Genomic DNA, 22,594 nt, shown 5'->3' on the forward strand with positions numbered 1-22,594 from the left:
CGTACTAGGGTAGTCGATGCACCTATGCAAAGCCACTGTGCCAGAGTGACCAAGTGGTTAGCGCCTCTGCCTAGTGAACAGGACACCCGGGTGAGTACAGATTTTCATTCGTCGCTTCAGTCTGCGTATACACATAATACAAAATGAGACGACGAACACAACGTGGCTTTCATAAGGGCGGAAGTTGTTTTTCCCACAATAACACGTCTTTGTCACTGCACATCGAAAAAACGTTCCTGACTAACGAATACGTGAGGCCTTTGACCACAGATTTTTCGGGAGCTTACGATAATGTCATTAGACCTGAGACATTTAAAAACTTGAAACTGAATAAATTTTTCGAATTATTTATGGTCTGCACGATTGTCGTAAGTTATATATCGAAGTGTAGGCTAGCCCACACAAGGTGCCAAATGCCCTTCCGCTGGGCGTGATATTAATTCCCTTACGTACGCCCTACACGTCGCAGATCCAGAAACTATGTTGGGTCCCAACGTTAAAAACCTTTAGTAAGCTAACGATGTACATGTATACGCCCATTCACCAAGTTTTTGTGTGACAAAAGTATGACTAAACGATGTATGTGAAATTCTTGCCAAGTGTAAGTTGGGCAATGGAGTTTGTCGCCAGAAAATCTATAGTGATGCTGCTCACAAGGAAAAGACTGAAGCACTTATTAACAGAAATGCAACTTGGCCCATAATAATTTCCCATATGTCGCATTTTAAACTGCTTGGAGCATATCTTGAATGCAAATTACATTCGAGTCGTCATTCTGTGTAAGTAATAGACATAGTGGGAAACAGAACGAACATATTAAAAACAATTACCAGGAACTGGTCAGGAGCGGAACTGACGATAGTACTGACCCTGCTCTATCTTCGACTATGGAAGCGCTATATACGGTAATGCAGTGAAATCTATTTTGCAAGAACTCGATATTCTCCTTTATAGGGTGATCCACATAATTCCTGGCGCCATGAAGTCAACTCCAACCGGCGCACTGTTGGCGGAAGCTTCCGAAACAGCTACATGTACGAAGACAGGTGCTAGATAAATTTCTATTGCACCGTTTATCGACGTCTCATCATAACTCTATAAAAACAGTGACTAAATTGTGGGAGCTAACACAACCACCTGACAGGAAACGCACAAACCAAACTCCTCTCTTGTTCAGAAGCTACGAGAAATAACGAAGTCTCTTTCCAATAACTCCACAGTATAGGAAATTAACTTGCTTTCGGTATCCATTTGACATCTTCCTTACTACAAGCCAGGTGTCATTCTTGCCAAACGATTTAAGAAACAGGAAAAAAGTTCGTTGCGAACCAGAGGAATTTATTGAGTTAATGTTGGTCACATCATTAATGAAAACTTCCGACCTAAGAGGCCGTGGTCAAACGGTAGAAATTCTTCCTCCTGACGTTTCGCTGCCAATTGCGGGCAACATCTGAGTGGGCCCACCTCGGGAGATGTTGCCCGCAGTTGGCAGCGAAACGTCACGAGGAAGAGTTTCTACTGTTCAACTATCTTAACCTGCCTGGAAGTCTTAATTAATGAAGACGCTGACCACGAAAGCTTACCCTTATAATATTGACCACAGTACGCTTGTATATACACGTATGGGGTCTAAAACAGAAGACGGTATCGGATCGACACCCCCGGGATAATAAGGCCGCCCAGCAGTGTTAGTGACGTCACACTAAGCGGCCCATAGCCGACGCAGCAGTCCACGGACACCTCCGTACAGACGCGCCTGATGCTAACGATCTTCTGTCCGTCATACAGAAAGGAGCGAACTATAATTCGAACCAAAGACCAAATTATATATATTCTTGTAAACAGCATAAAGGTTGATAACGAAATACCGATTACATATACGGGCAGGAATAGGTTCTAGAACTCCTCTGAAAAGTGTTTATCTTCAGTACCAGAATGAACATCAAATTGTCAGGTTTTCTAAATAGAAAAGCACTTTGTTAGTAACAGACAGCAATAATGAGACTTGCTGTTGGTGATTTCTACGTGGAAAAGGAAATAAGCTGTAGAGAGATTGAAAATGGTAAGTAAAGAGAGCCTCAGCCTTTTGCTCACATTCTTACATGTAATGCACTTGGTTGTTTTTCATTTCCTTACCTTTCATAACATTTTTAATATTGTTTCAAGAAGTGTATCATCAATAGCAGAGTGAACTTCAAATTGTCAGGCTTTTCTTAAAGGAAAGAGCAGTCCCTTAGGATCACAGTACAAGACAGAATCTTGTGTTCAGTGATGTCTATGTTAAAAGGAGAATATTTGATATCTATCTTTTGTTTCCATTCTTTATTATTGGGGATACACATGTAAAACTTCTTGAAAAGAGCTGTCACCATGAACATATAAGTAAATTCACAATAGTCATGTGTTTTATGAGATAAAGCGAACTCTTGTTACCTTATTGTAAACGAAAGTTGTGAGGGTTTTGCTATGTATGACAGTGTTTAACATAATTTACTTTCAGTGTAATAGCTTGAAAATGTTAAGTCCTGCTGTCAGTTGGCATTTGTCACCACCTGTATGCGAGTTTTAAAGCTAAATAGTGTTCTGACAATTATAAAATAGTGACAAAGTTCCTCAATCCACTAAACTTATTCCTGCCCATATATGTAATCGGTATTTCGTTATGAACCTTTATGCTGTTTACAAGAATATATATAATTTGGTCTTTGGTTCGAATTATAGTTCGCTCCTTTCTGTATGACGGGCAGAAGATCGTTAGCATCAGGCGCGTCTGTACGGAGGTGTCCGTGGACTGCTGCGTCGGCTATGGGCCGCTTAGTGTGACGTCACTAACACTGCTGGGCGGCCTTGTTATCCCGGGGGGTGATGATCCGATACGCCTCTTTCATCTCCTCTAATGATACGTGTCAAACGATTGCAGTTTCAACGGCACAGCAGAGCTATTGGTCGGAAGAGAGGCTATTTATTACGGAATATAGACGTTGAAGCTCATGTTGATACTTATGGTCTATCAAACCGTTATGCAGAAATTAAAAAATCCAAAATTCGACAAGTGGACTAACAAATACAGGGTGTCCACAACGAGACTCCAACATTTTAATGTCTTATATCTTTCGCATTTCAGATGGTGGACCTGTGAATGCTGAAGGGGCAGACAGAGCAACTCTACAAGTTTGTCGTGTGCAAATTTGGTACGCCAAATGGCCGTAGTGGAGCTGCAATCAATTGTTTTAGCAAAATGGAGGATATAAAGGAGCGTGCACAAGTGGTCTGGTGGTATGCAGAGACAAATTAGGCGACCCAAGTGCAAAGAAACTTTCGTCGAGTTTACAACAAAGCGCTCCCGTCGTTCAAGACTATATAAAGAAGTGGTGTGGTCAGTTTTTGGCTACTGGGAGAGTTTCGAAAGGGCATGGTGGTGGTAAGCCTGGTATCAGCGAACATCATGTGGAACAAGTGCGGCGGTCATCCGAACAAAGTCCACAGAAGTCAGTGCGACAGGCAGCACTAGAACTTCGTACGAAACGTTCAACAGTGCACAAAGTGCTTCATCAGCGATTACGTTTGTACGCATATAAAGTGCAGGTGGTGCAAGAAATCAAGCCTGATGATCAACCAAAGCGAGAAGAATTTGCATGTGTCATGTTAGATCGCATTGCCGCGGACGAGACATTTTTATCACGCGTGATGTTTACTGACGAGGCAACCTTCCACGTGTCAGGGGCTGTCAATCGTCACAATATTGAACACATGCGCGACAGTCCGAAAGTTAATGTGTGGTGTCGTTTGATGATAAATCGCATTGTTGGGCCGACATTCAGGAGCCGACTGTGGATGGAGCCATCTACCTGGACATGTTGGAACAATATGCCGTGCCACAGTTAACAGACCTGCAGCCAAATGCGATGTTTCAACTGGACCACCCCGTTGGAGTCTAGATGTCCGAAAATTTTTAAATTACGCATTCCCGCAACGATGGAATGGCCTAGGAGGTCCAATACCTTGGCCGCCACGTTCGCCCGACATAACCCCCTTCGATTTTTTTCTTGTGGGGTTATGTGCAAGACCGGGTATACGCAACACCGGTAAAGGACCTGCAAGACTTGAAACAGCGCATAAGAATTGTCATCAACTCTGTCACAGAACACATGCTCCGCAACACATGGTACGAAATCGATTATAGACTTGATATTCTTCGCGCTATCCGTGGCGCCCATGTTCAAGTGTACTGAACCGTCCACCTGTGTACGAAAACTTGATGAGCTGCTGTATGATTTCCCTCTATTTGTTAGTCAATCAATTGTGTTTCCTCTCAGATTTTATGAATTCAGATGTTGTGGACACCCTGTATATACCGAAAGCATGGAAAAATAACACAGACGTCCACTTGATACGGACAACAGGACATCATTCAACTTTCCATAACGAAATAGTCGAGCAACAGATGAAGAAAATAATCACAAAAGGACAGTTACACCTGACACCAATGTCTCACACTGATTTCAGATGTACCACGACTGGAACTGTGAGTGGCATTCGTCTCAAAAACTTAGGGGACACACACATGGCGGCCATAAAGCCGGACATCTCTCTTCGACCCTTGTCATGTGACGTCCATAATTCTCATGAGACTGGGACTCTGATTTTATTCAGTACATCTACTTCTTGGAAGTTGTGATCAGGTCGATCTGATCGTGTAATACTGACTTGCACGAACTATAAGGAAGGACAGCCAGAACTAATGCGCCGATGAGTGGTGCATCTGCGAATTATCCCCTCCTCGACCCGCGCTGGTGGCTCCAGCGGTAGTCGTAAAGGGAAGCAATGTGCCGGCTGTGTGAGGTCGAGTGGTGGAGGACAGTGCGGGAACACAGTAATATCTGGCGAATAGTAGTGGTTTGGGTTTTGGGATTGCGTCAGTGCTTAGCTGGATTGGTGGCTAAAGCTGGCTGTGGAAATGTCTTACAGTTGTGTCTGACTTATGAGGTGTTGGGTGGACATTGGATGTCCAGTAAATGTTTGTCTTTGAACTGTTGCGACGTCAGTTGGCACCGACTGGAGAGCAATACCGGGCCCGCAGCGGACTTGGGCCGCTCGCTTGTGCTGACCGAGGTTCCGTAATAGGAAACTACAGGGTGTTTCAAAAATGACCGGTATATTTGAAAAGGCAATAAAAACTAAACGAGCAGCGATAAACATACACCGTTTGTTGCAATATGCTTGGGACAACAGTACATTTTCAGGCGGACAAACTTTCGAAATTACAGTAGTTACAATTTTCAACAACAGATGGCGCTGCATGCAAGTGATGTGAAAGATATAGAAGACAACGCAGTCTGTGGGTGCGCCATTCTGTACGTCGTCTTTCTGCTGTAAGCGTGTGCTGTTCACAACGTGCAAGTGTGCTGTAGACAACATGGTTTATTCCTTAGAACAGAGGATTTTTCTGGTGTTGGGGTCCGCCGCTCGTGGTCTCGCGGTAGCGTTCTCGCGTCCCGAGCACGGGGTCCCGGGTTCGATTCCCGGCGGGGTCAGTGATTTTCACCTGCCTCGAGATGACTGGGTGTTTGTGCTGTCCTCATCATTTCATCATCATCCAGGAAAGTGGCGCAATTGGACTGAGCAAAGATTGGGTAATTGTACGGGCGCTGATAACCACGCTGTTGAGCGCCCCACAAACCAAACATCAAACATCATCTGGTGTTGGAATTCCACCGCCTAGAACACAGTGTTGTTGCAACAAGACGAAGTTTTCAACGGAGGTTTAATGTAACCAAAGGACCGAACAGCGATACAATAAAGGATCTGTTTGAAAAATTTCAACGGACTGGGAACGTGACGGATGAACGTGCTGGAAAGGTAGGGCGACCGCGTACGGCAACCACAGAGGGAAACGCGCAGCTAGTGCAGCAGGTGATCCGACAGCGGCCTCGGGTTTCCGTTCGCCGTGTTGCAGCTGCGGTCCAAATGACGCCAACGTCCACGTATCGTCTCATGCGCCAGAGTTTACACCTCTATCCATACAAAATTCAAACGCGGCAACCCCTCAGCGCCGCTACCATTGCTGCACGAGAGACATTCGCTAACGATATAGTGCACAGGATTGATGACGGCGATATGCATGTGGGCAGCATTTGGTTTACTGACGAAGCTTATTTTTACCTGGACGGCTTCGTCAATAAACAGAACTGGCGCATATGGGGAACCGAAAAGCCCCATTTTGCAGTCCCATCGTCCCTGCATCCTCAAAAAGTACTGGTCTGGGCCGCCATTTCTTCCAAAGGAATCATTGGCCCAATTTTCAGATCCGAAACGATTACTGCATCACGCTATCTGGACATTCTTCGTGAATTTGTGGCGGTACAACCTGCCTTAGACGACACTGCGAACACCTCGTGGTTTATGCAAGATGGTGCCCGGCCACATCGCACGGCCGACGTCTTTAATTTCCTGAATGAATATTTCGATGATCGTGTGATTGCTTTGGGCTATCCGAAACATACAGGAGGCGGCGTGGATTGGCCTCCCTATTCGCCAGACATGAACCCCTGTGACTTCTTTCTGTGGGGACACTTGAAAGACCAGGTGTACCGCCAGAATCCAGAAACAATTGAACAGCTGAAGCAGTACATCTCATCTGCATGTGAAGCCATTCCGCCAGACACGTTGTCAAAGGTTTCGGGTAATTTCATTCAGAGACTACGCCATATTATTGCTACGCATGGTGGATATGTGGAAAATATCGTACTATAGAGTTTCCCAGACCGCAGCGCCATCTGTTGTTGAAAATTGTAACTACTGTAATTTCGAAAGTTTGTCTGCCTGAAAATGTACTGTTGTCCCAAGCATATTGCAACAAACGGTGTTTTTCTATCGCTGCTCGTTTAGTTTTTATTGCCGTTTCAAATATACCGGTCATTTTTGAAACACCCTGTATCCTACTTGGACGGAGCCTTGTATTTTATAACAGTTTAAACAGTTGCCGTTGCAGTTGATTGTATCATAGGTTTTGAATATATGTTTGTTTTCAAGGTCTGTAGGTGCTCTATTAAAAATTTATTGTTTGAAGCTTATGGATTACTCATAGAGTTTGTTTAAATGCACTCCGGCTTCAGGCCACGACTGGCCTACCGGAACCATCCGACCGCCGTGTCATCCTCAGAGGAGGATGCGGATAGGAGGGTCGTGTGGTCAGCACACCGCTCTCCCGGTCGTTATGACGGTATTCTTGACCGAAACCGCTACTATTCGGTCGAGTAGCTTCTCAATTGGCATCATGAGGCTGAGTGCACCCCGAAAAATGGCAACAGCGCATGGCGGCTGGATGGTCACCCATCCAAGTGCCGGCCACGCCCAACAGCGCTTAACTTCGGTGATCTCACGGGAACCGGTGTATCCACTGCGGCAAGGCCGTTGCCTTTGTCTAAATGAATAGCCTATAATAAAACAAAAGTGACCCAATAACTTATAAATTTCACAAGGAATTATTCTTGTGTAAATGAATGTTTCTTATGAATGATTTTTAATTTTCAATTTCAACTGATTGGGATATTTTTTTAATCGTCTGCTTGTACGCACAAATTTAGTTAATAGTAATTAATGTTTAGTTCTAATAAATGTATGAAAGGGTCAGTCTGCCTTTTGACTCCCAGTCCTCGCTCCACTACCCACTTAGTACACTATACAGGAAACTGATTGCAAGACGCTTTCCCCTACCTGCTAGTGTTACCTCCTTACCCTACAGATTCGATGAAAGAAAGTAGTATGTGATAGCATAACACTTAAAACAAACTGGTGTACATATTAAAACTTTGTGCTACAAGTCCGCTTGGTTCAATTAAACTTGTGAAACAACTCAATCTCATCGAGGACTTATATTTATATTTGAAGACTCCAACCCCTTTTTTTATTCTTTTTTATATACAATGACTTAAACAATCTTGACGAAGATAGTTAATAGAAAACCATTCTACGAACAGACATATGCATAATTTAAGATCCTTAGCCGGCCAGAGTGGCCGAGCGGTTCTAGGCGCTACAGTCTGGAACCGTGCGTCTGCTACGGTCGCAGGTTCGAATCCTGCCTCGGGCATGGATGTGTGTAAGGTCCTTAGGTTAGTTACGTTTAAGTAGTTCTAAGTTCTAGGGGGCTGATGACCTCAGAAGTTAAGTCGCATAGTACTCAGAGCTATTTGAACCATTCGTAATATCCTTAGTATATTTTACTGTTCACATTCTGTGAGTTTCTGTGTTAATTCTGCACAGCAATAAATGTTGTTGGCTGTGTGGTCAATGTTCCCCAAAAGCAAAATAAATAGGCCTACGCGCGACTGCTACGGTCGCAGGTTCGAATCCTGCCTCGGGTATGGATGAGTGTGATGTCCTTAGGTTAGTTAGGTTTAAGTAGTTCTAAGTTCTATTGGACTGTTGACCACAGATGTTAAGTCCCATAGTGCTCAGAGCCATTTCAACCAAATAGGCCTACTTGACCAAAAAAAAAAAAAAAATCACATGACGAAAAACGTCTAACATCTCACGCAAATGTATCTAAAAATAGCAGTAAACCTACTTCGGTGCGCCATAGTGTTCGTGTAGTCTGCCATCGTAGCTGAGAGGACAGAGCGCCAGCTTGTCATACTGGGGGCCAAGGTTCGATTCCTAGCTGGGGCGGAGATTTTCTCCGCTCAGGGATTGGGTGTTTGTGTCGTCTTCATCATTATTTCAGCCTCATCAACGCGCAAGTCGCCGCAGTGGTGTCATTTCAAAAGACTTCCACAAGGTGATCAGGTCCAGCCGCCGGGAGGCCCTCGGCAAACTACATTCCGTTTCTCCTTTGTATACTAGTAAGATATCCCACACACGCAGGTATTTGCTCGATGAGTGGTTGATTAATACAACCCCATACTTTATATTGGGCCAAAGGCCTTGACGCAGTAGTAACACCGGTTCCCGTCAGATCACCGAAGTTAAGCGCAGTACTTGGATGGGTGACCATACGGTCTACCGAGCGCTGTTGGCAAGCGGGGTCCACTCAGCCCTTGTGAGGCAAACTGAGGAGCTACGTGACTGAGAACTAGCGGCTCCGGTCTCGGAAACTGACATACGGCAGGGAGAGTTGTGTGCTGAGCACATGCCCCTCCATATCCGCATCCAGTGACGCCTATGGGAGGGAGGAGTTTAGTTTATACCAGGGCTTCACAACATACGTGCTCGCAGAGCAAGCTGTGAACAGCAAGGCGCCAGCACGGAGCAGCGCGAGCACGCTACCCCCACTACCGGACCAGAGCGGAGAGTGGGGAAAGTCACGTGGGGCACACAACAGCTGCCGCCAGTCAATGTAAATCCGCGGCCACCTGCAGGGATATCACTCACGAATTATTACTGCGACAAATGAAACAAATAAAGGAGAATGTACACATGCCACATAATTTTATTAGCTTAGTGTATGCCTCTACATTCGCATTAATTTGTGAACTGTTACACAATAAAAGGTGTCACTGAAGTGTGGGATTCTCGGTTAACTTGTACTTTTTGCCCTTTACAGTTGCGTCTATGTTCGGAGTAATTGTTCTTGTGCATTTTAGGCGCAGCGTGCAGTTTAAATTTAGATCAGACAATGCGTTTCTCAGGCGCATCTTGTTACATTTCATTGCAGAGAACAGTTGTTCACAAACATACGTGGAACCGAACATTGATATTATTGTAGCCGCCAGTTTGTGCAAACGAGGAAATCTATCCTGAGGGAAGTGTCTGTAGAATTCCAAAATGCTTTTCTTGTTCTGAAATTTGTCTCTGTATTCTCTGTCACACTGCAGGTCAATAATTTCTAGTTGCAGCTCAGGACGAATCTCTTAAATATTCGCTGAATATGGAGAGGAGAACAGATCAAAATCACTGTCTAGTGCTGTCAGATTTTGAAAGCGTTGATCAAATTCTTCCTTAAGGGCAACTAAAGTATGTGAATAACGTTCACAGTCTTTGTGAACATCTTGCATGGATGATAATTTAGGAAAATGAGCTAGATTTCCTGTTTCCAGCTGACTCACCCAAAGTATCAATTTCATTTTAAAAGCTCGTATTCGATCTATGAAATGAGTAATTAGCAGATCTTTACCTTGTAGTGAAGTGTTCAAAGCATTCAGATGGCTAGTTAAATCTGCTAAGAACGCGAGATCGCATTCAAACGTGCGCGCGCATTTCCCCTCCCTTCCTACTCCGCGACCTTGCACCTGCTCGCGAGCACGTGCCTGAGCAGACGCGAGTACTCGCGCTCAAAACCGGCCAGTTGTTAAGCCCTGGTTTATACTTTATACTGGATGGCAAATGTCCAACAGAAAAGTAATATCGAACGTGCTCCACTGTATGAAATACTCCAAATCAAGTTTTTGCTGCTCTTGGAAGCCGTTATATAGGCAGCCTGCAACTGAGTTGGGATAACCAGGTGACTATTTTAGCCGCTTAGTAGTGTAGATAGATGCGTGTTAGGAAAAATCTATCGTTTGCACAAAGAAAACTGGTGCGGAACCTAACTTGTTCTCTTCATTCATGAGATCCAGAAGGTTGTAACAGACAACGGAGTTCAAGTTAGTACACTATTTCTCGACTTCTAAAAAGCCTTCAGTACAATCCTACACCGCCATATCACCTAATAAACTATATGCGGCTTTCAGATTATCAGATCAAATCTTCGACTTGACTGAAAATGTTCTCTAGTACAGTGGAAATATTGTAGGGAAGTTTGTGCGTCATCCGCTCTGTGCAGTCAGACAAGTGTGGCGTCGTAAGTGTGTTTTCCGTGCAACGCTACCCGCGCCTTCGATTGCCTGCCCTTTTAACCGAGCCTCCGTTTCTTCTTGTGTCTCTCCCTGTAAAAGATTATGTGATCGGAAATCTCACAGTGTCGGTTGTTAACATTGTATAAAACAAACACTACATAAAAATGAACGGTAAATGCACGTTACGTGTGTGTTGGCTGGTGCGTCACACGGTGCAATGCTCCTTACCACTGAGCAACGTATAGCGCACCTTCTTACATGTATGAAACTGTGGCGAAGAGAACTCTGTATGTGGTTCTTAACAGGAAGACAACGCCAGAAGTGAAAGTAGCTTGCGGCATACCTCAGGCTAGTGTAGTAGGACCACTGCTGCCCACCTTGTAATTAATGACGTGACAGATAACGTCTCTAGGCTTCTCAGGCTGTTCACAGGCGATGTAGTTGTGTATAGGAATGTAACACTGTAAGAAAATTCAGAAAATACAGAAACACTTGGTACTGATTTGTGCCTGGTCCAACAAATTAGCAGTTGGTTGTAAACATAAACAAACTTATTACAATAAGCATAAATAGACGAAAACTTCCGTTATCCAGAAAGAATTTTTGGTGGTGGAATGTGCACTGACTAGAAAAACATCCCGGCAGATTATATCTTTGTGCCGGATCAGGACTGGAACCCCAGAACTTCGCTTTCCGTGACCAAGTATTTTACCGAGCCATCCATGCGCGACTCACAATACACCCACACAGTTACACTTCCGGCAGCACCTCCTACCTTCGTAACTTTACAATTCTCCGGCATACCTTACGAGACCAGCGCTCTACGAAGAAAGGATATTGTGAGAAATAGCTTAACCACTTCAAATGCGACAATTTTTTAATTTTTTTCACTTTTTTGCAGAATGAATTTACCTTGCCCCTAGGCTCGCAAGATACGCAAGAAGTGAATCTGTGAGAGCAGGTTGTGCGCCTTGGATACGTCCGTCCCGTGAGTGAGGCTTATTTCGCAAGAATTTCAGAGATGCTATGAGATGTTGTAATGTTGTTGCTTTAATTTCTTCTGAAAACGGTGCTGATAGACAATAAAAGTGGTTTAAAAGCTGTGAGCTGTCTGGGGAAGTTAACCTTGCATCACTGCGCAACTGTTTCACCAGGTATCCAGTCTAGCTTACCAAATTCCCAACCAGACTAACATTAATTATAATCTTTTAATAGTCATACGACAACCGGTGATATATATATATATATATATATATATATATATATATATATATATATATAAAAAAGAGAATTTAAATAAAAAGAAATAAATCAGTTTATATTTGGAAATTTATTTTAACATTGATCATTGAAATTTCAGCATATTAAACTTGATTCATAACCAAACTGGTGCCTTATTTAGGATTGTGAAAATGTGAGATTGTAATCTTACGGAACACATCAAATATGGAGCCAGGATTGGGAGACTGCATACAACACTGCATTCATAAAATAACACGCGAAGAACGTTGAAACATATGCAAGAGGAAATTAACCACAACCAACCGATTCAATTTTCACCCAAAGAAGTTACGTTCGTAGCGCAATCCTGTCCGTCATGAAATTACCACACACTGGTATACTAAATTCATACTAACTCTCTGCAAAATCTTCCCGAAAAGAATAGCTGAGGGCTACTTTGATGATTACACCACATGCTTCACGTGGTCAACTTGGTTTACACAATGAATGTAACTCCACAATTAATTTGATAGTTAAAATAAATTAGATCGAAAAGCAATTTACAAAAGAAAAACCTCGAACTGGTTACTAACGTCTTACTATTAACCTGATGGGTCAAACAATTGTATAAGCACGTGCTACTGGTCTCACAAAGTACACCCCACGTGGGTTCAGCACAAAGAAAAGTTGCTATATTGATAAGTATTGTCAAGACGAGACGTTATAATCTCACGCACATTCGCATTTAAGATTGATGATCTTAGTTAGAGTTACTTATCAACACGTGGTTCCACTTTACTCACAAAGTAGTGACAAAGCAACTACTGGAAGATATTCTGAACTGTACACTCGAATCACACTGCGTTGCAATTTAAGATAACATTAGATATTTTAGAGCTAAACCTGAAATAAAGGTGATTAAATTTTCAGTTAGGCTGAACTTAAGAAATCCAGTGTCCTACGGACTTAGCAGAGACGCGCTTAGCCGGAGATCTTACCACTTCAGACGCTCGCCGCGGACCGACTGACCTGCTGGGCTCCTACCGACCGTGCTTCACAAATCCAAACGGAAGTGGCCAGAGAGGCAGCTCCCTATACCAACATGACAAGGGACGGACAGGACCATACTAAGAATAGAAACCTCTTTGCTTCTAGAAAGCGTAGCTACCTGTTCCGACGTTGGTCCTATTGTTCTCTAGCAGACAGGCTTGTCTGCTACCCTCAAGCATGCAACTAGAAATACACTGCTGGAAATTGAAATAAGAACACCGTGAATTCATTGTCCCAGGAAGGGGAAACTTTATTGACACATTCCTGGGGTCAGATACATCACATGATCACACTGACAGAACCACAGGCACATAGACACAGGCAACAGAGCATGCACAATGTCGGCACTAGTACCGTGTATATCCAACTTTCGCAGCAATGCAGGCTGCTATTCTCCCATGGAGACGATCGTAGAGATGCTGGATGTAGTCCTGTGGAACGGCTTGCCATGCCATTTCCACCTGGCGCCTCAGTTGGACCAGCGTTCGTGCTGGACGTGCAGACCGCGTCAGACGACGCTTCATCCAGTCCCAAACATGCTCAATGGGGGACAGATCCGGAGATCTTGCTGGCCAGGGTAGTTGACTTACACCTTCTAGAGCACGTTGGGTGGCACGGGATACATGCGGACGTGCATTGTCCTGTTGGAACAGCAAGTTCCCTTGCCGGTCTAGGAATGGTAGAACGATGGGTTCGATGACGGTTTGGATGTACCGTGCACTATTCAGTGTCCCCTCGACGATCACCAGTGGTGTACGGCCAGTGTAGGAGATCGCTCCCCACACCATGATGCCGGGTGTTGGCCCTGTGTGCCTCGGTCGTATGCAGTCATGATTGTGGCGCTCACCTGCACGGCGCCAAACACGCATACGACCATCATTGGCACCAAGGCAGAAGCGACTCTCATCGCTGAAGACGACACGTCTCCATTCGTCCCTCCATTCACGCCTGTCGCGACACCACTGGAGGCGGGCTGCACGATGTTGGGGCGTGAGCGGAAGACGGCCTAACGGTGTGCGGGACCGTAGCCCAGCTTCATGGAGACGGTTGCGAATGGTCCTCGCTGATACCCCAGGAGCAACAGTGTCCCTAATTTGCTGGGAAGTGGCGGTGCGGTCCCCTACGGCACTGCGTAGGATCCTACGGTCTTGGCGTGCATCCGTGCGTCGCTGCGGTCCGGTCCCAGGTCGACGGGCACGTGCACCTTCCGCCGACCACTGGCGACAACATCGATGTACTGTGGAGACCTCCCGCCCCACGTGTTGAGCAATTCGGCGGTACGTCCACCCTGCCTCCCGCATGCCCACTATACGCCCTCGCTCAAAGTCCGTCAACTGCACATACGGTTCACGTCCACGCTGTCGCGGCATGCTACCAGTGTTAAAGACTGCGATGGAGCTCCGTATGCCACTGCAAACTGGCTGACACTGACGGCGGCGGTACACAAATGCTGCGCAGCTAGCGTCATTCGACGGCCAACACCACGGTTCCTGTTGTGTCCGCTGTGCCGTGTGTGTGCTCATTGCTTTTACAGCCCTTTCGCAGTGTCCGGAGCAAGTATGGTGGGTCTGACACACCGGTGTCAATGTGTTCTTTTTTCCATTTCCAGGAGTGTACATTTGCTAATCCATCCTCTCACACAGAAGGGAAGGGGGGTGACAGTATCTTATCGTATATAGTATATAAAAGAAAGCGGATGTAGGTTCCGTATGAGACTGTGTGACATGAATTACATATAAACTGTGTTTTAAAGTGTAGTAGTGTGACAGATCGTTCTTGTTTATGTGTAAAAGTAACACGTTTCACTGCTCAGTCTCCTCCCAGATAGTCATAAACGCCACAGTAAATTTAGAAGAGGAATTTATGCCGTAAATGACAAAAGATTTAAGAAATTAACATGAAAGGAATCCAACAGAGACCTTTCAATGTCTGCACGGGAATGATGACGAAAGAGTGTTGAAGAAACGGATAGAACGACGGCAAAAAGTGGTTAGCGTAGTGAGCGTAGTGAGCCATTTCTTGTTTATCATCTTCTATTATGGTACTGCCGTCCCGTTTTCTTATTCCATTTACTGCCGTCACTAACTTCCTGCCTTACTTGCCCGTGAGCGGCAGCAGCAGCGCGTATCGATAAGTGCACTGTCGTACCATCTCTGGAGCGTCCGATAGTGTTTCCGGGTCGTCGTTCCCAGTTCCCGACGGACAGCGGACACACTTGGTTTGAGTGCCAACGACCTTGGTTGGTTGTTGGTCGATCGTCTGGTCAGATGACGTGTGTTTCGCCATCCACCGTCCTTCGGGTTTTTGTGTGTGTCAGTCTGTGATTTGTTCTAGTTGTACATCAGTGATTCGTTTGACGAGTGTTCGAGATCCTTGTGGCAGTGTTACGTGGAGCACTGTGTACCCTGTGTCAGTTCGACTGAGCAATGCTTTAAATGCTGTCTGCGTACTGCAGTAGCCAGTTGGTCGGCTGCGACAGAGCAGCGAGTGAGTGTTTTCTTACCGTGTTGATGCTGCCCGCTACGGCATGTAGTTCCACAGCCGTGGCGATGTTCATGCATGTCAGTGGTTATTGTGCCTTGGCTTATTACTAAACCAATATCTGAAGACGAGTGTTACTGGTCTCTTCGCCACGCTGACATTTTGGTTGTAGTGTTTTTGGTCTGGTGACAAAAATCAGGTAGTTGGTTGGTTCGTCGGCTGTCTGTCGGTTGGGTTGCCTTCCGATTAAGAGATTGTGGGTCAGGCTGCCTGTCTCGCCTAAACGGGCGTTAGTGTTACAATTCCAGGTCGACCCTTGGAGACTTCTGAGCGCCGTTCCATCTTTGTTACATAGTAACTTCCCTGTTTGAGTCTTATTTATTTGGTTGATGTGTGGCCTTCAGCCGAGTTTTATATTTCCTGAATTAATGTTCATGTCTTGGCTTAAGGCATACGGTTGTGATGTTTTGTATGGGGCCTTCAGCCGAATTTGCTTCAATTGTTTTAAGATTAGGCCGTCTGCCGTTGGATTGAAACCCTTGTTATCGCTTAATATGCGGCCCCGAGCCGAGTTCCATTAAAATTGAAGTGCTAAGGCCTTCAGCCTGTTTAGATTCAATTTTTGGGTGACATCTCCAGATGAACTTTCTATGTAAATTTCTTACTTAGGCTTTGCGTTGTAACCTCCCCCTCACTTATCGACCTTAATGACAGTCAAAAATTAAACCGCGTGTACCTAATGGAAATTTGGGAAAAGCAATCGTCACCGAAGTTAATTTGTCGGTAAAGAGGGAGGAAAGGGTTACATCTAAATGAAAGGAAAAATGCTAATGAAACTGGTGGACATTAATTTTGAAAAGGGGTAAAGTTAATAAAGAAAGTAAATGTGCGGCCGTTGCGTTAACAATCAACTAGCGGTAATTAGATATTTGAGATTTGGGGGAAATTACGGTCGCCAGTCCTAAGGACAATCACTATAGTAACTGAAAAAGAAAGATTATTACACATATAATCAGCAGTAGAAGCGTGGCAACTTTAGGTTGACAAGTGTAGTGTGAAAACTGAAAGATTGTCAGAAGTAATAAATTTCGCTACACTCTCACTTAATTTAGCAAAAGAATTAATAAAACCGGAAAATCGAAAGTTAATTTAGTGACTGAAATTAATAGTGAGATTTGGTTCTGAAGCACTACGAAATTCAGTAAAATAAGGTTGGGCTACCTCAACAATCATTTCAAAAGCTACTTGAATCTACGCAATTTAGAAATAAGAGATTTAACTTTGAACTTAAATTAAATGATTCTGAACAATTAACAATAGTAAAATTTAGTATGTACCAAGCTGAGCTGCAGTCACAGGTAAGCTAAAATACGGTAACAAAACTCGCACTCTTAATTTGTGCTTGTGCAATCTAAATATTGTAGCCAGCTATGAATACCTTAACTCAACTTTGAAATTAAAGTAGTCAAATGGAATGCTATAATATTACTTTAATGCTGGCGTTTGAATTTCAACGACACTCGGGTTCATTCCGGAAAAGGAAGGGACCCTGCTTGGCAAAGCAATTGGGACAATGAGCAACAAAGGTTCATGCTAAGTTGCTGTAATTATGTGAGGCAACAATTTTAAAAGTTTGAAAAGCTGAGGTCTGCCATACAGTTCTAAAACTTTACATGCTTCCAGTCTTCCTTGTTGGTTGATTGAAGGTTTGAAGCCGTCGATCGAGGAGGTGGCGACAGTCACTCATTGTCGGCCGTCGCTGTTGCAGAAGCTGGATGTTGGCGCGCCTTCTTCTCGACACGGTCACCAGGCGAAACGGGCTCTTGATGTGCGCCAGCTAATGCTTGCCGTCCGCGACACCGTGTCAGAAACTATCATAGCAAGTCGAGCGCAATTACATGCTGCCCAACCCCGAAAGCGCGGCAACTCGCGGGAGCGTCATACAACACACCTGCTCCACTGCACCACCCCAGCCAGACTCCCTCTCTTCCCGCGCTCCACGCAACAGAGTTAACACTACCAAAGATCCTAAACACTTTTGTTCTCCACACGACCTATCGATGTATTCGTTCGATAGCATAGTTTTCCCTAGGCCACACCCAGCATATAAATACAAATAATATTCACAAAACAAACCAATTATACATCGACATAAATGCACTAATATATATACAAATAGTAAAACAATTACAATAAAGAAACAGAAATGTCATATATTCAGGTAACAAAAATAAGGAAAACAAATTTATAGTACAATAGATGGAAATAGGAGGATATGCATTTCCGGCGTTACAGCGTCTTGGATTTTGAGTGGGGCCTTCAGCCGATCTAAAGTTAATCAAAGGAGATCGATTACAACTTTGGGTGTATTGCATTCTTGTGTAATATTGTGTGTGGACAAATAAAGTTTTTATGTTGAGTACAACTGACAGCAACCTCATTTTGGCCCCTTTCCACAACCTAATCCGCTCTGAACTTCTATAGCAGGCGTTTCACGTAGATCCCTGTAGATCACTGTGTCTCGCGTACGATTTCCATTCTTCGTTCGGGCAATAGGTGCGCGTTTATTGTCCTAATCCTTTTATCTAATCTTCACCACAAACATGCAGAAGTCTCCAAATGACGTCGAATAGAACGACTTGTACCAGTAAGATAATTGCGTGCGTTCCGCAGCCAGAGCCAGTTGACGTAAGAGATTTGTGTGTGTCGTATCACTGCGTAGCGAAAAAACTACACTGAAGAAACCAACGTTTCGGTCGCGGTTACAGTAGCCTTCTTCTGGGGTCACTGATTTGCTTTATCTGTGTGGAGTTGCTCATATTTTATCGTTGCTGCTTACCGAGCATGATGTTACGTCCAAATGTTAAAAAGGGCGTAGTTTTGATTGGTTACTTGAGCTGCGTACAACGTTTGTGTTCAATGGCTACAACCATAAATCGATGCCCACAGGCATGGCAACAAACAAAAGGAAGCGAGATAGGCAAGGAATCGACGAACTGCAGTTAGCAGCGCTCTTACCTTACATGAAAAATGTCGCTGACTGGATTGGTAAACTTCTTCAACGGGTTGGTATCTGGCCCGTCTATCACAGCAGCCGCATGTTCCAGGATGCGGTAGGCTCCACGAAGGACAAGATAGATGCTTTACACACTGCACGCGTTTACAAGGGGCAATGTCAGTGTGGAGAAGTATACATCGGTGTAACCGGCAGGCGGATAGAAACGCGCCACTGGGAAAGTTATGCAGCCTGGTACAAGTCGTTCTATTTGCCGCCCTTTGGCCACTTGCGTATGTTTGTGATGAAGACGAGATGAAGATATTAGGATAAGACACGCACAATCAGTCCCCGACCGAAGAAAATTTGTGAGCCAGCGTGGAACCGTACTCGAGAGCCCGTCAAGATGTGTTCGGGGCAGCACAGCAAGTTCAGATGGTTCAAATGTCTCTGAGCACTATGGAACTCAACTGCTGTGGTCATAAGTCCCCTAGAACTTAGAACTACTTAAACCTAACTAACCTAAGGACATCATACACATCCATGCCCGAGGCAGGATTCGAACCTGCGACCGTAGCGGTCGTGGGTTCAAGACTGTAGCGCCTTTAACCACTCGGCCACTCCGGTTGGCAGCAAGTCTGTAGTAGCCGAACATCTAAACTATTGGCCATTAAAATTGCTACACCACGAAGATGACGTGCTACAGACGCGAAATTTAACGGACAGGAAGAAGATGATGTCATATGCAAATGATTAGCTTTTCAGAGCATTCTCACAAGGCTGGCGCCGGCGGCGACACCTACAACGTGCTGACATGAGGAAAGTTTCCAACCGATTTCTCATACACGGACAGCAGTTAACCGGCGTTGCCTGGTGAAACGTTGTTGTGATGCCTCGTGTAAGGAGGAGAAATGCGTACCATCACGTTTCCGACTTCGATAAATGTCGGATTGTAGCCTATCGCGATTGCGGTTTATCGTATCGCGACATTGCTACTCCCGCTGGTCGATATCCAATGACTGTTAGCAGAATATGGAATCGGTGGGTTCAGGAGGGTAACACGGAACGCCGTGCTGGATGCCAACGGTCTAGTATCACTAGCAGGAGACACGACAGGCATCTTATCCGCATGGATGTAACAGATCGTGCAGCCACGTCTCGATCCCTGAGTCAACAGATGAGGACGTTTGCAAGACAACAACCATCTGCGCGAACAGTTCGACGACGTTTGCAGCAGCATGAACTATCAACTCGGACACCATGGCTGCGGCTACCGTTCACTCTGCGTCACAGACAGGAGCGCCTGCGATGGTGTACTCAACGACGAACCTGGGTGCACTAATGGCAAAACGTCATTTTTTCGGATGAATCCAGGTTCTGTTTACAGCATCATGATGGTCTCATTCGTGTTTGGCGACATCGCGGTGAACGCACATTGGAAGCGTGTTTTCGTCATCGCCATACTGGTGTATCACCCGGCGTGATGGTATGTGGTGCCATTGGCTACACGTCTCGGTCACCTCTTGTTCGCATAGACGGCACTTTGAACAGTGAACGTTACATTTCAGATGTGTTACGACCCGTGGCTCTACCCTTCATTCGATCCCTGCGAAACCCTACATTTCAGCAGGCTAATGAACGACCGCATGTTGCAGGTCCTGTACGGGCCTTTCTGGATACAGAAAATGTTCGACTGCTGCCCTGGCCAGCACATTCTCCACACCGCCCACAAATTGAAAACGTCTGGTCAATGGTGGCCGAGCAACTAGCTCGTCACAATACGCCAGTCACTATTCTTGATGAACTGTGGTATCGTGTTGAAACTGCATGGGCAGCTGTACCTGTACACGCCATATTGATTTCCAATATTGCGGTGTGATCGCTGGCTTTCTGCAACAATGTTTTCAGAACCTTTTACGTCAAATCCCCAATAATACGAGACGATCATATCCTTTCAGCTTAGTCCATAGGGCAGCTGCTTGCGATAAGCAAAGGTCCCTGGTTCGAGTCCCACTCCGACATAGGCACACAGTTTGCCAGGAAGAAACAACTACATCATAAACTAGCACAGACAGCTGCATCAAACCAGTCTTCGGACTGACGGCTACGACGGCAATAAGTAAGGGTCAGGTATGAATGATGGCGCATGGGTGTAATCACAAAGTCACAATCAACACCGTACTGGTGCAGTCAGAGTTGGGCACAGCCGTGATGGGGTCTCTCAGATCTCGTTACATTTGCCGTTTGTTTTCTTTCTTTTTCTTGTGAGGGCCAAGCCAGGTCCATAGAGAGGGACTGGGAGACAAACGGCCCCTGCGCCGTGGCGGGGGCAGAGCACAGGTAGCCACAGCGGGGGGGGCCGGCGGGGTCGCGGCCTTGAACCCTGAGGGCCGAGGCTGCGACACGCGCGGCCTCTGGTAGCGGCCTTCCCAACCAAGGACGGCAGCGCCGGCCCCCGACACACCAGCACGGCGCCCTCCTGGGCGGCATTGTTCTCGGCCGCGTCACGTGTTTACACGCCCGACGCTGTAGTGGGCGTTACAGAGGTAGATGGTAATAACTTAATTGGGATAAATAACCAGTTACTGAGAAATTGCAGTTGATGGTACAACCATTTACCTCCAGTAGGCAGTCACTTTAAAAGTTCTGAAAACATTGTTGCAGAAAGCCAGCGATCACATCGTAATATTGGAAATCAATCCAGATCGCAAGGAACGTTTACTACACTACTGGCCATTCAAATTGCTACACCAAGAAGAAATGCAGATGATAAACGGGTATTCATTGGACAGATATATTTTACTAGAACTGACATGTGATTACATTTTCACGCAGTTTGGGAGCATAGATTCTGAGAAATCAGTACCTAGAACAACCACCTCTGGCCGTAATAACGGCCTTGATACGCCTGGGTACTGAGTTAAACAGAATTTGGATGGCGTGTGCAGGTACAGCTGCCCATGCAGCTTCAACACAATACCACAGTTCATCAAGAGTAGTGACTGCTGTATCGTGACGAGCCAGTAGCTCGGCCACCATTGACCAGACGTATTCAATTGGAGAGAGATCTGGAGAATGTGCTGGCCAGGGAAGCAGTCAAACATTTTCTGTATCCAGAAAGGTCCGTACAGGACCTGCAACACGCGGTCGTGCATTATCCTGCTGAAATGTAGGGTTTTGCAGGGATCGAATGAAGGGTAGAGCCCCGGGTCGTAACACATCTGAAATGTAACGTCCACAGTTCAGAGTGCCGTCATTGCGAACAAGAGGTGGCCGAGACGTGTAGCCAAGGACACCCCATACCATCACGCCGGGCGATACGCCAGTATGGCGATGACGAATACACGCTTCCAATGTGCGTTCACCGCGATGTCGCCAAAAACGGATGCGACCGTCATGATGCTGTAAACAGAACCTGGATTCATCCGAAAAAAATGACGTTTTGCCATTAGTTCACCCAGGTTCGTCGTTGAGTACACCATCGCAGGCGCTCCTGTCTGTGATGCAGCGTCAAGGGTAACCGCAGCCGTGGTCTCCGAGCTGATAGTCCATACTGCTGCAAACGTCGTCGAAGTGTTCGCGCAGATGGTTGTTGTCTTGCAAACGTCCTCATCTGTTGACTCAGGGATCGAGACGTGACTGCACGATCCGTCTCAGCCATGCGGATAAGATTCCTGTCATCTCGACTGCTAGTGATACGAGGCCGTTGGGATCCAGCACGGCGTTCCGTATTACCCTCCTGAACCCACAGATTCCATATTCTGCTAACAGTCATTGGATCTCGACCAATGCGAGCAGCAAAGTCGCGATACGATAAACCGCAATCGCGATAGTCTACAATCCGACCTTTATCGAAGTCGGAAACGTGATGGTACCCATTTCTCCTCCTTACACGAGGCATCACAACAACGTTTCACCAGGCAACGCAGGCCAACTGCTGTTTGTGTATGAGAAACCGTTTAAAAACTTTCCTCATGTCAGCACGTTGTAGGTGTCGCCACCGGCGCTAACCTTGTCTGAATGCTCTGAAAAGCCAATCATTTGTATATCACAGCATCTTCTTCATGTCGGT

The 22,594-nt window shown here is 45.5% G+C and overlaps 1 protein-coding gene and 1 pseudogene across 1 annotated transcript in view; both read right to left on the reverse strand.

Moving 5' to 3' along the window:
- Positions 1 to 22,594, reverse strand: part of LOC126094646 (uncharacterized) — a 1,573,713-nt gene that overhangs the window by 1,271,958 nt on the left and 279,161 nt on the right. The gene's annotated exons all lie outside the window — the stretch shown is intronic.
- LOC126097611 (5S ribosomal RNA) lies at positions 7,302 to 7,418 on the reverse strand (annotated as a pseudogene).

This window comes from Schistocerca cancellata, chromosome 1 (assembly GCF_023864275.1).
Source record: "Schistocerca cancellata isolate TAMUIC-IGC-003103 chromosome 1, iqSchCanc2.1, whole genome shotgun sequence".
NCBI lineage: Eukaryota > Metazoa > Arthropoda > Insecta > Orthoptera > Acrididae > Schistocerca > Schistocerca cancellata.